General features: G+C 32.8%; 1 protein-coding gene across 1 annotated transcript in view; it reads left to right on the plus strand.

Moving 5' to 3' along the window:
- Positions 1–14,749, plus strand: part of LOC142335389 (uncharacterized) — a 65,199-nt gene that overhangs the window by 15,015 nt on the left and 35,435 nt on the right. The gene's annotated exons all lie outside the window — the stretch shown is intronic.

Consider the following 14,749-nt stretch of genomic DNA (forward strand, 5'->3'; position numbering starts at 1 on the left):
TTTTGGCCGCTCAACATGCTTATAGTACAGAGTAGTGATTGGTATTATCAAGAAGCCTGAAGAAAGTAAAACCATAATTTAACTAGGCCATCTACGGATTTTTATGACTTTGACACTTTTCAAAATGTGAATAATTGTATTTTGCTAGTATTTTTCCGTTTCTGTTGTTTTATCGAAAGATCTCCTAATCGACAGGTTGCCTTGGCGTTTTAAAGAAGATAAGTTTGCCTTAGGAAGTCTATTTAATCTTTTCAGATAAAGGCTTATAATTTTATGGCTATAAACCTGATTATCCATAAAATTTAGAGTTATGGTGGTTGTTCTTTGTCTTGTTTTCTCTTTTAATCTCATCACTGACAGGTCTCATTGGCTTTCTAAAGATGCATGCATTAATATATTCAATGTCATCAGTTGATATTTAATTGTTTAGATGACTTAATTTGAATTTAAAAATGAATTTTCGAGTTCTGCCCCTATTTGTCATTCTTTTAGGCGACTTGTTACTTATTTTTTTTGAAGAGGGGTCGCATCTGCCTCATAGTCAAGCAAAAGAATCTCATGAGTGACAAAAAACAGTTTTTGACTTTGAGACTTTGTTTTTTTAATATTTGTTGGTTTCTTGTTGACTAGAAGTTTGAATTTGAAAAGTAACAGACCTCAGCCGCTCTCTAACGGGGCAACTGTTGATCCAATATTTTTTTTCCGCGAACAGACCCCAATGGCTCTCTAATTAAGCAACTGTTGGTTACATTTAAGCGAACAAGTGTTTTTAGCGATTTACAACGAATAATACTTTGTACAGAACCAATTTTGAACCTCCCGTTTTTTATTTTTATATGGCTTGATTTTTGCCTAGTTAATGCCTTTTGGATTTAATAAACTACGTTAGCTCCATTTCAGCAATGAATAAAGTTCACAAGCTAAGCATTTTTATATATGGTTACGTATTCTATTAAATTTTACGCCACTAAATTGCTAAAACATTTAAGCTTTATATTTGTTAATTTTTATCGTCTTCGTTTTTATTTTGAAAGTTGTGATTGGACAACATGTAATTGGTTAAATTCACCAACATGTGATTGGTTTTCGATCACTTTAACACCATTAGTTTTTGAGGGAACAAGAAATTTTTTTAGATTTCCTGTTTTCCTTGTATTTTTTGTGTAAGAAGGGGGCACTTGCTCTGTTGACAATAAAATGCTGCTATGATAAGAAAAAACTTTAGTAAGCTGACAACCAATTGATTTTTTTGAGTTCAATTGGATTGAGATTGAATTAGAAAAGCTCCTCTTTTGTTCTATGCCAAAATTAGGTCTCTACTGGATACAATTGCTTTTTTCTGGTGGAGAAAGTGTATTAGCTTGCTCCGTTTTGCCCCTTTCGATGTTCTGCGCATGCCAGTGAAATGAAAAACCTCACAGGTATAAACTTCTGTCCATATTTGAGATCTATCGCGTATCCTTGAGAATCATTTTATCCGTTTTACATTGACAACATTTTCTATCTTCAAGTCTTTTGGAGATAATTAGGCCGAGAATGCGGATGGGCGGGATCGGAACATTATGTGCAACCGCACAATACCTAGAACTCCAGGTGTTTCCGAGCTTGGCGGGCGGTCAAAGCGAGTCAGGTGTTGGCCGCTTACAGTAGTTCGCGCTTGAAAATCAAGGCGCTCCTGATAAAAAAATTTTCGTGCAAATTGCGCAATAATCTAGATTAAAATCAAAGCTTTTGTTAAAAAGTTAATGTCTAGCTGAGCAGTTCCGTCTCGTTGAGCAGAAGCAATGCGAAATATTCGACAATGGTTATATCTGATAGCGGGACCGTATTACCAGGGAAAGCCCCCTAGCAGTCCCAATTTCGCCCTATATCAACAGCTTAACATAGAAAACATCACAAGTTACAAAATTAAATTTAAAAAAAAACTTTCAAAAAAACAGGAGAAAACCTAACCCAATAGTTTGTCTGGCCCCGACTTTACAATTCTGGCATCAAAATCAAATTTTAAGTCAATGTATTTTGGTCTTAAGTACAATCTGTGCTTTAATATTCATTTAAATAGAGACAAAAAATTATTTCCGGGAACATTTTATGAATGAAGCATTTCATAGACGAAATTCTTCGCTCAAAAAGTGCTCCTCTTAGGCTTTTCTTTTTCAAATTAGCTTTTTTGATTATTCCGAACCTACTGATGGGGGTGGAACTATATACTCAACGGATTTTTTTCGTTCAGTCAATTTTGGCCGACCGATAAAGTTTTATTTATCGAGGAGTTATCAAGGTTTAAAGTTTGCGTGAATATTTAAATTTTCACACTGAACTTGTTAACTTATTTGAGCATTTTTCGCATTACGCCATATGTAGGCTTTTAAGTAGATTTTGATTTGAATCTAGATTTTTTATTTTTATAGCCTTTTTTGCCGCGATCCGCTTCCTTTTCCGTTTCTTCTGGAAAAATTATAGCGAGGTAGATTAATTGCTAAGCATTTGAGTCAAGGATGAATATATGCTGTTAATTGACTTGGTTTGTGAGCAATTACAGATTTTGTTGTCAATTAAATCTGTCCATTTTTGTGTTATTCATTTTGTTTTGTTACTGATTACAAAAACTGAGGTCTCATTGAATTTAAAAAGAGTTCTAAATCAACCTAAAATTTTTCGTTTTTGTTTATGTATTGATTATTTCGAGAATATTTTTTTCATTAAAAAATTTAGTATATCATTGAAAGTCAAAAACAGACGTTCTTTTCTGTATTCTTATCCCCGTCGGAGTAATGAAAGATCACTCTGATTTTATTGATTGGAAAGAAGGAAGCTCATCAATGGATTGAGTTCATAGCTAATGATTTGATGACTGGACACAAAATTTATTTAAAAAACATAATTGACATCTGAGTTCTGACCATTTTTGTTGATTTTTATCTTGCACGTCAATCTCATTTGCTAAAGACTTCATATGTCAATTTGAGTTTGTACTTATGTACTTTTGAGTTTTGTGTGTATTTGGTTCTTCACTCATTTAGAATTTTGCTTAAATTGTCCACTTTACAATTGAACTTCTCAATTATTTCGATCGCTGACAAGTACAGTTGGTTTTCTGAAGAGACGCAATTGAAACTCCAATTGACAACGAATAGTTTTTAAGATTTGTTTCGAAAAAGTTTTATAAGTTTGTGCAGAGGTCATTTTTTTTTCTTCTGCACTCAATTTTAGGTCTAAATGAAGAATTTAAAATCGAAATTAAATAAAGATCACTTTCTATTTAGACGCTTTATTTAGAAGACATTAGTTTTTTTTTCTTTTTTCTGCTTAAGAAATTGTAATAGAGTACATTTATGTTCACGTCTGTTCAGAGTTCAAATTACATCAGAGTTCATGTCTGCCGTTTCACTTTTACATTCCAATGAAATAAAAACAGTTGATCTCACCGGTATGAACCTTTTTTTTGTAAAAGCGTCTGTCCTTTTTAAAGAACCGATCAAAGTTTAAATGACAAAATTTGAACTGCTTCTTTAAAGGCACAGTCTTTCTCTCTTTCTGCTCAATTGGAAGACAATTGAGACAAGATTGTGGATCAGCGAGGTCGGGACATTATGTGCCATCGCACATTAGCCAGCTTTCTTGTTTCATATAAATATGGTAAAAGTACTTTGAAAAAAATTCAGAGCAGAATGTTTCTCCTAAAGAAACTGGGATAAATGAAATTTCGCGCGGCACAGTTGACAAAACACCTCGTGAACTAATCTTTAAAATTTTAAGCTTTAGAGCCAACAGCAACTACAGTTCAAAATTTCTTGGGAGTCATTTGTTTGCAATTACCAGCGCCACCATTCATTCGTTGAATCTACCATGAGAACATTTTTTTTCTAAACTAAGTGACCGCATTGAGTGCAGGAGATTGATACCATTTTTCTTTACAAGGTGTTTGAGCTGAAATCATAGCCAAAATGCTGTAACTTTAAGAAAAGTTTTATGGGTCAAAAATGAAATCATTAAAATTAATAAAGATAAAACTTTTCTAAAAGTTACAGAATTTTGGCTATGATTTCAGCTCAAACACCTTGTAAAGAAAAATGGTATCAATTTCATGCACTCAATGCGGTCACTTAGTTTAGAAAAAAAATGTTCTCATGGTAAGCTTCCCGGAAGCAGCTAAAATAAGTCTAAAAATGAAATGGGAAAAACTGATTAACATTTTTTTCAATAAGCTTTTCTTCTTTCGTTGAATCTACTTAAAATTTATTCGAGAAGAAACAATAGAAAAATAGCTTTATCTAAAATTTTTAATAATGAGTTAAGTAGATGCACACAGATGGTTGAAGGTAATAGCAACCTATTGTTTGTTTTTGAAAGAGCGAATTGAAAAACGAGTTTAATTGAAGAGCGAGTTTAAATTTTAGTTTCCTGTTGCTCTTCGCCGCGTAAGTTGTCACAACAATTAGATCCTGCAGTCTTGCCAGCTTGAGGCAGGAGTTAACTGTCCAAAAGTAGACGCGCGAGCTTCTGCCATATGATTTTGCCACTTTTTTCAATAAGGCATTAACAGGCCATAATTACACGCTAATAACGTACCAATTCTATTCACGAAAAAACTAAATTTTGAGAGTTAAATTTCAATCCCCATAATAATCATAATCACCAAAAACATTAACCACTTATGTACTACTTTCTCTAAATAGAGGCAAAATGCGTTCTGAAAACACAAGCATCCACCGTAATATGATTTCAACACTTGTTTGAAAATAGAAGATGAACCAATACTGCATTTTAGAACATACTACCATGACATACGGGCAACATTAAGCCTAATTGACAGGTTTCATTTTAAATTCGGGCTGCGTGCTTTTATTTTAGGCCGTAAATCTTAGATTAAAATGAAGACACGAATCCTGGAGACATATTGTTCTGTCTGCATTTGATTTTCACCCGATTTGGCATGTAACGGTAGTAGACAAAATTCAGACGGGTTAAATTAGGGTAACAATTCATCTTTTTGTTTACTTTTCCATTTACTACGATACCGGTATTTGTAAAAATTTCAAAGTTCAGCAATTGATAAGAACTTTACGTCTACGCCTCTCACCCCATGCAACCATAATGGGGAAGAGAATGAGTTTTCACTGAGATAGAGACAGACAAGCTACTATCCCTACTGCTTAAATCACAGGGCCACGTAAATTAGACAAATCCTTCCGTATTCACATGAAGGTAAATTAAATTCATTTGCCTCACGCACTGCGGTAACTTCAACCGCCCTTGCCTTAACCTCAATCAACCTTGAATCAATTTGATTAGCCTTTTGATCATAGCTTGTTAGAGCTAAGGTCTGATAGTGAGAACAGAGCATGTTTGAGATCTATAAAAACCATCAACTCAAGGAACTTAGATCAGAAACATCGCAAAACGAGCTCATCGATTACTTTACATAAACAATAGACTAAGTGTTATTTTAAAAATAGTGTGGTCAATTATCGAACACTAGAGCCGCATCTTTGAAAGATATTTAAAAAGACATACAAAATAACTGCTCATGACGTATTCAAATTCAAGATAGAGCATTCAACATAATGAGGACATCATTAACAACGGCACAGCACAACCAAGCCCTATTCTTCAATTATGGCTTGGAGTCTCAAGTTGCCCCGCCGTATGTTCAAATGAGGAACTGCTCTGCTGCAGTACAGACATTTATGTCTTTCCCCAAATTAGCAATGATCATTTTACCCAGATATAAGTTCACAACAACCCAATTTAAAACAAGATTATCTAACAAACACACCAACTATGCTAATTGCTCTCGTGTCCATAGACAGTGAAAAAAATCAAAAATAGTTTTTGTTCCCATCATTCAATTTAATTTGGGGGTTCTGGCATACCAACATTTTTTGTAGGGTTAAAAATAGTTTTAGCAACAGCTATCATCTGCAAGAGCTATCATCTTGAAAAACAGATCTTCGAAGTAAGATCGTGGAAAAATTTAATCGATGCTTGGACAGACTTTTTCAAAACTTTCATTTCACGAAAGAAGAATTGAGACTAAAAGTAACCGAACTGTTTTCGCTTTTAGATTTCCACGTTTCGTTTAGAATAGATACAATTTGTATGCGTAAAATAATCTTCAACACGCCTTCAAATATTTAAATTACAAACTTGAATGAAAATCATACAATGATTTCCCCTCGAACTGGAAGCGGGCTCAATTGCTCTTCAAAGGCCGGCCAGATCATAACAAAGTTTGGGTTCAAAAAGAGCCAAATCTATGTCTTATTTTTTGTTCAAAACGCATATTCATCACTGCATTGCAAGTGCATCTGACTGCTATAAAGAACAAACGCTCATACTATCTGAAAAAACACATTCAACTACGTGCATTAATGTAGCAATAAGTTAAATTCAATTGAGCTTTCTTCGAAGAAACACAATAGTAATATCTTTGAAAAATTGCTTATGTTTTTCACAAAAAATTTCAGACGTTTTCACGCATTGGTTTGAAGAAATATGCTGTATGCGCTTAGAAGATATATGGCCATAACGAAACAAGGAGGCTCGGTTATGTGCGATTGCACATAAAGTTCCGACCCCGCCCATCCACATTTTTGGCATAAATGTCTACTAAATGAGGAACAGATAGAAAACTCAAAATTAGTGTATGAACAAAAAAATAGCCTCGAAAGCAAATAATTCACTGCAGTAAAAAATGATGCAGTAGATTGATGAGATATGCCAATATTAAGAAAGCGAGTTAAGACGAACAGCAAAATCAAACAAGAACAACAAACATTAATAATTACATCAAAAACTTTATGTCCGTTTTAAAAAAATAAAACTTAAAGAAAGTCAACATAGCGTCAGATAAATCTGAAACTTAACAAAATAACTTTTAACTCACCAGACAAGATATGCGACCAGTCCAAAAAAAGACTTGGTGACAATTAGACAAAAAAGAACAAAAACAGCAAAGTTAAAAAATTCGTTTATTGTTATTTAAAAACAATTAATTTAAAAGTAATGAGAACCATTAGAAATCAACTAAAATACCCCATAGGTTTACGATTACCAATGCTTCTATAAAAGGGCATTAAGAACTGTCCTTATTCAACTTTTTATGCGGTTAAAAAAGAACAGCAATTAATACTTGTCAGAAAACGTGGTCGAAGCGGTAACGCCATATTTCTCGCACTCAAATTATGTTCTATTGCGCCTTCTTCGAAAACAAATAATGTATTATGAAGCTAATGTAGTAATAATGATATAAGATAACAAGTAGACAAAAAGAAAAAAAAAACAAACTTAATTAATACTTTTTTTTCGAAACAAAATTAATTCCAAAGTTATGAAAGCCATTAATTACAAAATGAAATAATTATATGGTTTCATTTACTCTTCCAGAGGAAGGCCTTCAAAAGAATTGTAATTATCCAGAATATGTCTAAAGTCTACAAAAAGAACGTCAAATTTTACAAAAAAATAATTCATTTTTTTTGTGAAAAACCAGTGTCGAAGCCAGTAAATTCAAATCAAAATCCTTAAAAACATCAGTTTTTGCACAATTACACCTTCATTCGACAACAAAAATATCACATGTGATTTGTAATAAATGAGAATAGGTAAAAAATGGACAAAAAAAGAACTCAAAAATGTATTTTTTAATTTTTGAAAACAGTTGTTTTCAAAGTCATGAAACCAATCAGCTACCGAAAACACCTAGAGCGGTTCGTTTATTCGTGAAAACAAAGGACTTAAAAAGACCCTCAATTACCCAGAATATGTGTGACGTCTACAAAGAAACGTGGAATAGGAAAAAAAAACAATTAAATTACTCTTGTGAAAAACCTGTGTCGAAGCCAGTAAAGTCATAACGAATTCTTTCAAAAACGTAAGATTTTGTGACACCAATCCTTTTTCACATCCTCCCTTGGCACCAATAATGTCTTATTTGACCTGTAATTAAAAAAATTAGATAAAAAGTACATAATTAAAGGAACAAAATTGCGAAGTTCAAAAGACCTTTTTTTTATTTTGGAAAACAATTGTTTTCAAGGTCATGAAAGCAATCAGCTATCTACTAATATCAGAATATCGCCTCATTTTTTCTTTCATGAAAAGCCATTGAAACCTGTCGTTATACAGGAAATTTCATACGACAAAAACGACAAAAAAAAACTACAGTTAAAGACAAAATAAAAAATTCAATTAATTTCTTGAAGCATGTAATGTCGAAGCCGTAAAATCCATAATCTATGTCTTTCAGGATTTTAATATTTCAAATTGTGCCTGAATTTGAACACCAATAAGGTGATATGTGAACTGTCAATAATGTGATAATGTGACAAAGCTAGAAAACGTGAAAAATTGGCAAATATCTAAAATTAAAAAAAAAATGTGAAACCTAGTAGTATCAAAGCCAGAAAACCATAACCTAAGGCGTAAAACCGCAACAGAGATTACATTTGAAATCAGTAGAAAGGTGAAGCATTCTTTCTTTGCTGACATTAAAGAACAAGTTGACCAAATTAAAAAAAGAGAGGCAAAGTTCAATAAGCCATTATTTATTTTAAAATCAAAAATTTGAAATCAAAAATTAAAAGTTAAAACGACCATAAGCTTTGAAGTAAAAAATTAAATTTATTGAGCTATGATTTCAATTGTTCTGCTCTTAAATTAATATAAAAGGTCAAAAATATTAAAAAAAAAAAAGACCGACTGATTGCAATCCGAATTCTTTTTGGATTGTAACAGTCCAAGGTTGTTCCTAAACCAGCCCTGCTAATGCTGTTTGTCCATTAGGGAGACTTTTTTTTGAATGTTATAGATATAGATAATTTGTTAAAAAATCAAAAATAAATGCTGCGTTTTTGATAAACAATGAGTAAAGTAAGCAAAAAAGGCCAAGTTTTAATTACAGAGCACTCTCAACGGAAGTTGAAGAAAGAATAGCCCCCTTTGGAGTCTACAAAGAGTGTATTATTGGTGTTTGGTGGTGTTTTTCCGGCAAATTTAATCAAAGTAGACCAAAGAAGCTTATTTCGTGCTGTTTTTGATGAAAAAGTCGGAATTTTGAAATAATTAGCCAATTTTTGACAAAATTTAAAAAAAATAGCCATAGCAAACAATATCTTTATAATTAAAATAACAACACTATTCTTCAAAATTTTAACAAAATTTAGCAAAACTGACGAAATTTTAGGCCAAAATTCCGGAAAAAGTGAATCAAAAACATCTAAATTCATTCTAAATTCTCTGAAGTTTAAACATCGATAACTCCCTGTAAAAAACGAAAAAAAATCTTTTAAATTCCATATTCTACGCTGGGCGAGCTTTCTAATGATACTAGTATCAGCTCTCAACGCTGAAAACATCGATCGACGAAAATTGTCTGAACAAAAAAAAACTTGATTGTCTCAACAAAAACCATTTGAGTATATAGTTCCTCCCCCTCAAGAGGGGGTCGGAACAATTAAAGTTTAAAATTCAATTTGCACGTTCCCTGAAAAGCCGGCTAAGTAGTTTCTCAATTTCAGATTAAAATATGCGGAATTTTGAGTTCAAAAGAAGTATTTGTAAAACTTTTCATTCATTGCAAAAGTTAAAACATTAGATCTATCGACACCTTTAGCCGAGTAATTTACACTATATAAAAACTGTTTCAATTATTTTTCAAACAAAAGGTTTCTATTTGAAAATGAAAGGTGAACTGCCTTCTCAATTCCATAATTTAAAATGAAGCAGCATTGATAAAAGAAGAAACATTATTACACATAAAAGGAAAAATTCTCAAATTTTGATTTGCAAAATGAGGATAAATTCGTCACAGAAAACTATTCAAAATCAACCAGGTTAATTGGCTCTATTTTGTAACATTTAATTAGGATACCACAAGTTGTTGGTTCACACTTTAGTGGGGGAAGAACTATATACTCAAATCGGTTTTTTTGTTCAGTCAATTTTGACCGATCGAAATAATCATCGTAGAGAGTTGTGAGTAGTATCAATAGGAAGCTTATCCAGTACAGAATATGGAAATAAAAAGATGTTTGTGATTTTCGCTTTTTACAGGGAGTTATTGAGGTTTAAAGTTTTGAATAGTAGACGATATTCGGTTTGAGATTAGTTACGAATGTTAAAATTAGACGAAATATGTTGAAATTGTTAACGGTTTTGAGATTCATTTTACCTTTAAAGAGAGAGGAGGGATTGCTGAACTGTTGGATTCGAGTTTTTTTGTCTAGAACTTTTTTGTCTAGAAGTTGCTAAATTTCAAAAATTGACTTTTTTCGTCAAAAATGGGATCAAATATGTTCCTTAGCCCACTTTCTTTAAACTTGCCGGAAGTAGACACCTTAATTCTGTGGTAAAGTTCTTCGAAAACTGGAAAAGAGAGCTAATTGTACTCTCACTGGCTTTAAAAGTCTTCTGGAATTATAATTCTGCCATTTTTTCGCACATTTAAACTCGATAATTATACAAAATGCATTATTTAATTTTGATATACTGAAAAAATTTGTTCAAATTATTTGGCCACAATTTGAACAATTGAGTGATTTCTCAAATGACGGTCAGCAGTATAGTGGCTGATCTTGATCTCACCATGGATAGGTACATTAAAAAAATTTTAGTTTTAAATGGGACGCGGCCTTTTCTTCAAAATATTTCTGTATTTAAAGATTTTACGTAAACTACTGACACAATATTCATATCAGGACTAAAATATTAACAAACAATATTTGAAAAAAAAGAGGCACAGCAAACAGATATTATGGTATCAGAGTTAGGCTCATGGTTTTTATGGCTTTGACCAATTGTTTTCTTGGACTTCTTTGGACTTCTTATGTTTTGCTTTAATAATTTGTAATGCTTTTTGTAGTTTAATGACTTAGTCTCCCCATTCAACGATCCAGTTGGCTCTTTATTAGGTATAAATGATCATAGACATTGCTTTCAGTTCTTTTCTAATGTCTCTTAGTATGTCTCTATTTCAAAATTTTAAATATATTTGTTTTTGTCACCATGTAACTCAATCTCACTAATAAGAAGTCTCAAAAAATTTTGTTGATTCAAGCGTTTTTTCCTGTGTTAATTATATGTGTTGACTGATGGCTTCGATTATTTAATTTTATGAAAATTTTCGATATTTCTATACTATTCAAATTTTGGGTTTCTTTTTTGTCATTTCTCGATTTTTATAAAAAAGAACCCTTGATGTTCAGATGAGAAGCAAGCGACGATTTACAGTTCTTTCAGATAACATCTCGTATTTATAGTGCCTTGAACACTGTAGTGTTGTAAAATTGTTTTGAAGTCTTGGATTCTGCCTGTGTTTTTTTTTATTTTGTAGTCTCGTATCTTAGTCTCATTAATAACAGGATCAATTGGCTTCCTGAAGTTAGGTAACTTAATGCATACCTCTTTGTTTTTTGTTGAAATTTCTTGTCTGTTATGAATTTTGAAAAATTTGTTTTTCTGCAGAAACATATTTGGGTTTCTGAGCCTCGCCATTTTTTTACTTTTTATTCAGTCGATTTGTAGCTTAGTCTCAGTAAAGAAAGGTCAAAAAGCGTTTCCAGTGACCTATTGTTAAGTCTTTATTTCGGTTTTAATTTCAACCATTTGTATCTCGGCTTTGTTACTACTTGCCATTTTTTAAAACGTTCGAGTTTTTTATATATTGGTACATTTCAAAGGATTTTCAAATTATTCAGATAAAGGTAGATCCCACTGGCTTTCAAATTTTGCGCATTTCAACATTCTTAAGGCTCTTAGAGAAAAGTTTATGGCTTCAACGCCTTCACTGCCATTTTCGCGCAAAGTTGAATTGAACTCATTAACTTGGGCGGCATTTGTCCTGCTATTTGTAGCCCTATGCCGTACACTGGATAATGACGGGTCTCGATTGCTTCCTATGGAGATACAAATGAACATTTTAGTGATTTGAATTACTATCTAATTATAATAATCACATTATTATTATTATTTAAATTAACTGTTTTCAAAAATAGAAACATTTCTGAACTTCGCACCTTTTGCTCTTTTGTCGACCTGTTACTCAGTCGATTGAGGACAGGTCCCATTTCTTTTCTAATGAAGTATAAATTAATTTGGTTCGTTTAGGTTTTATCTGATGCGAGTTTGATTTAATGATTTTTCAAAATATAGACATCAAGTTTTGGTCGTAATGAAAGTTTAATAGCCGCACGGCGATATCTGGGGCTATTTCTGGCCTTGTCTTGTTTTTTTTTCCATTTCGCCGTAATGATTGTTGTTACGACTATATGATGTCACAACCACAAATCTGCCTTTTGCTCATTTGTTCATGCAATTTCAACTGAAGTTGAAGTGCTTGCGTGTTGTCAATTCTCACTCTTAGCGGAGTTTTTTGTTCATTCGCGTGATTCGGTTTTCAATGTCAATTGAATTTGTGTCAATCTAAAGGAAGGTTATTTGAGAGCAGCTAGTAGAGGAAGCAAAAACTTATACATATTCTTAATCAAAATATAACATCTCATCCTTTAATGAAAAGAGTAAATTTTCTACTATTTTTTAGACTGCAGATCCAAGAAGCTATTGCAGCTATTTTCTGACAATCTCCCATCTATGTTTACTATTTGATTATTATTATTGTCGTTTCTAGTAGTCCTATTAACAACAAGCCCTCTAATGTGGCATTTTTCTTATTCCATTAGTGGTTTATTGAACGATATGCATGTTTTAGAAAGTTCTATCAAGACCTATATTTACTGAACAAACCGGCTATAAAGTCTCAACTTACTTCTCATTATTCCTTCCCTTATTTGCTTTGTTTCCTAAGAAATTTCAAATTTTCCTACGATAGCTGAAGTTACAAATTTCATTTATACATGTGCCATTTTTTTTACCTAAGGCAACAGAAGAACAAGATATTTTTCAGCGTTCGCTCAGAGCTGACGAAAATTTTTCTATATTCATGTCCATCAAATGTTGCACCATTAACCTTTGCATCGCTTTGGGCAATTTCAACTTCGAAATCGTCAATTCTAACGAATTGGGGCAGGCGAAAGATAAATACAGAAAAACCTTGTTTTCTCCGTATAAAAGAAAGGTAAAATCTGATCTGTCTGCTCCAGAATTTTTTCGCAAATTATTGCACGACTTCAGCTGTTTTTAAGGAAAAAGTAAACAAGTTTTCAGCATGGAACTTGAATTAACTGGATTTCAAACCTTATTCATGTTGACTGATTAAGATTGAATGGCCATAATCGACTAACGTGTGGGCAAATAGCTCTCAAACGACTGGCAAGCGGGCTGGGCTACAGATGCAACGATGTGCAGGAGTAATAAATAGGGGAGGGGGTCCCACACAGCCCTTCACACCAAAAATATATGTCTCCAAAAATGTTTCGGTTAATCGGTTACTTAGAGTCCAGTAAGTCAAAAGACTGTAAAAGAACTGAATACCCTCCGGGCTACACCTATTTATCCCATTTTTGAGGACGAGAAGTCATGAGGGTCAGACGAAAAATCGGTCAAGCAAAAACTTGCATTAACAACAGACCGCAGGAATAATTATTACAAACGCAGGACTAATTATTACAAACCGCAGGACTAATTAATTACTACAAACTTTGTTTAAGAGCAATGAGGAAAATTTTATTTGCGACCATTTCAAAACTCCCAATACTACAACTGAATTTTTTTAACCTAAACCCTTTCAGAAAAATGTTCATAGATACCCGACACAAGAGCTATAATTCTGGAGATTTCTGATGAGTGTCTCAACCAATCTCGAAATTTTTCTGAACCAAAACCTCGAAGCAATCCTCAGGCAGGAATTTAATGAACATAGCCGGCAGATTGCCCAAAAATAGCCGCGATAGACGCTTGTGACCTTCCATGAATTGAAAAAACTAAAGAAATTAGATAGACAGTTTGACCACCAGTCCTTTAATAGACCACTAGAGTTTTTGGTTAGATTCGGACTGTCATTTTTATGAGACATATGCGCTCTATAAGGAAAAGGCCCCAATGGAGCTTTTTCAAAAATATTCCAAATGAAAAACTCAAGACTCCAATACTCATGAATAGGGCATATACCTTTGTCACTACATAGATGCACACTATTGACCTTTAACGTAAATGTTCATAATATTTAAAGTTCATTAAGCGAGTTCATTAAAGTTCATTAAGCGAAGTCATTTTTTAAGTGAGATAAGTCACGCAATTGACCTACAAGAAAAACAAAAGACGTCCTGCACGCACATTTTAACTGCAAAGCAGTAGAAATTACTGAAATTGAAAAAGTCAATTTCAAAAAGTTAGGTCGCAAAAATCATCGATGGAGATGACGAACTAAAAAAAAACATAACATGACAAGTCCTGATATACAATCCAAAGGATTGAAAAACAAACTTAAAAGTACTCTACCAGACCACCAGATCAATTGGACAATGCCAGCCAAAACACAATTAATATAATCTCAGAAACTTGAGAAACTAAAACAATCAATTAAACTAAACAAAAATATGGTCATTGCTAAACTAAAACTCTTGAAGCTTTTACCCCGGAAGCAAAATTTGATCCCCTTAAATATAACTATTTCAAAACTAGGTTCAAAACCAATTTTTGCCTCTGAAATCGGTTCACTATTATATCTGCAAGTCCTAAAAAAATTCATTGGCACTTGAAGATTGATTAACTCAAAAATAACAGAAAAATTCAAAAATTGAAATCAATTGCAAAATTAAATGTTGCCACAAATCGTGATATTGATATCTTC

Source organism: Convolutriloba macropyga, chromosome 2 (genome assembly GCF_964194025.1).
Source record: "Convolutriloba macropyga chromosome 2, txConMacr16.3, whole genome shotgun sequence".
NCBI lineage: Eukaryota > Metazoa > Xenacoelomorpha > Acoela > Convolutidae > Convolutriloba > Convolutriloba macropyga.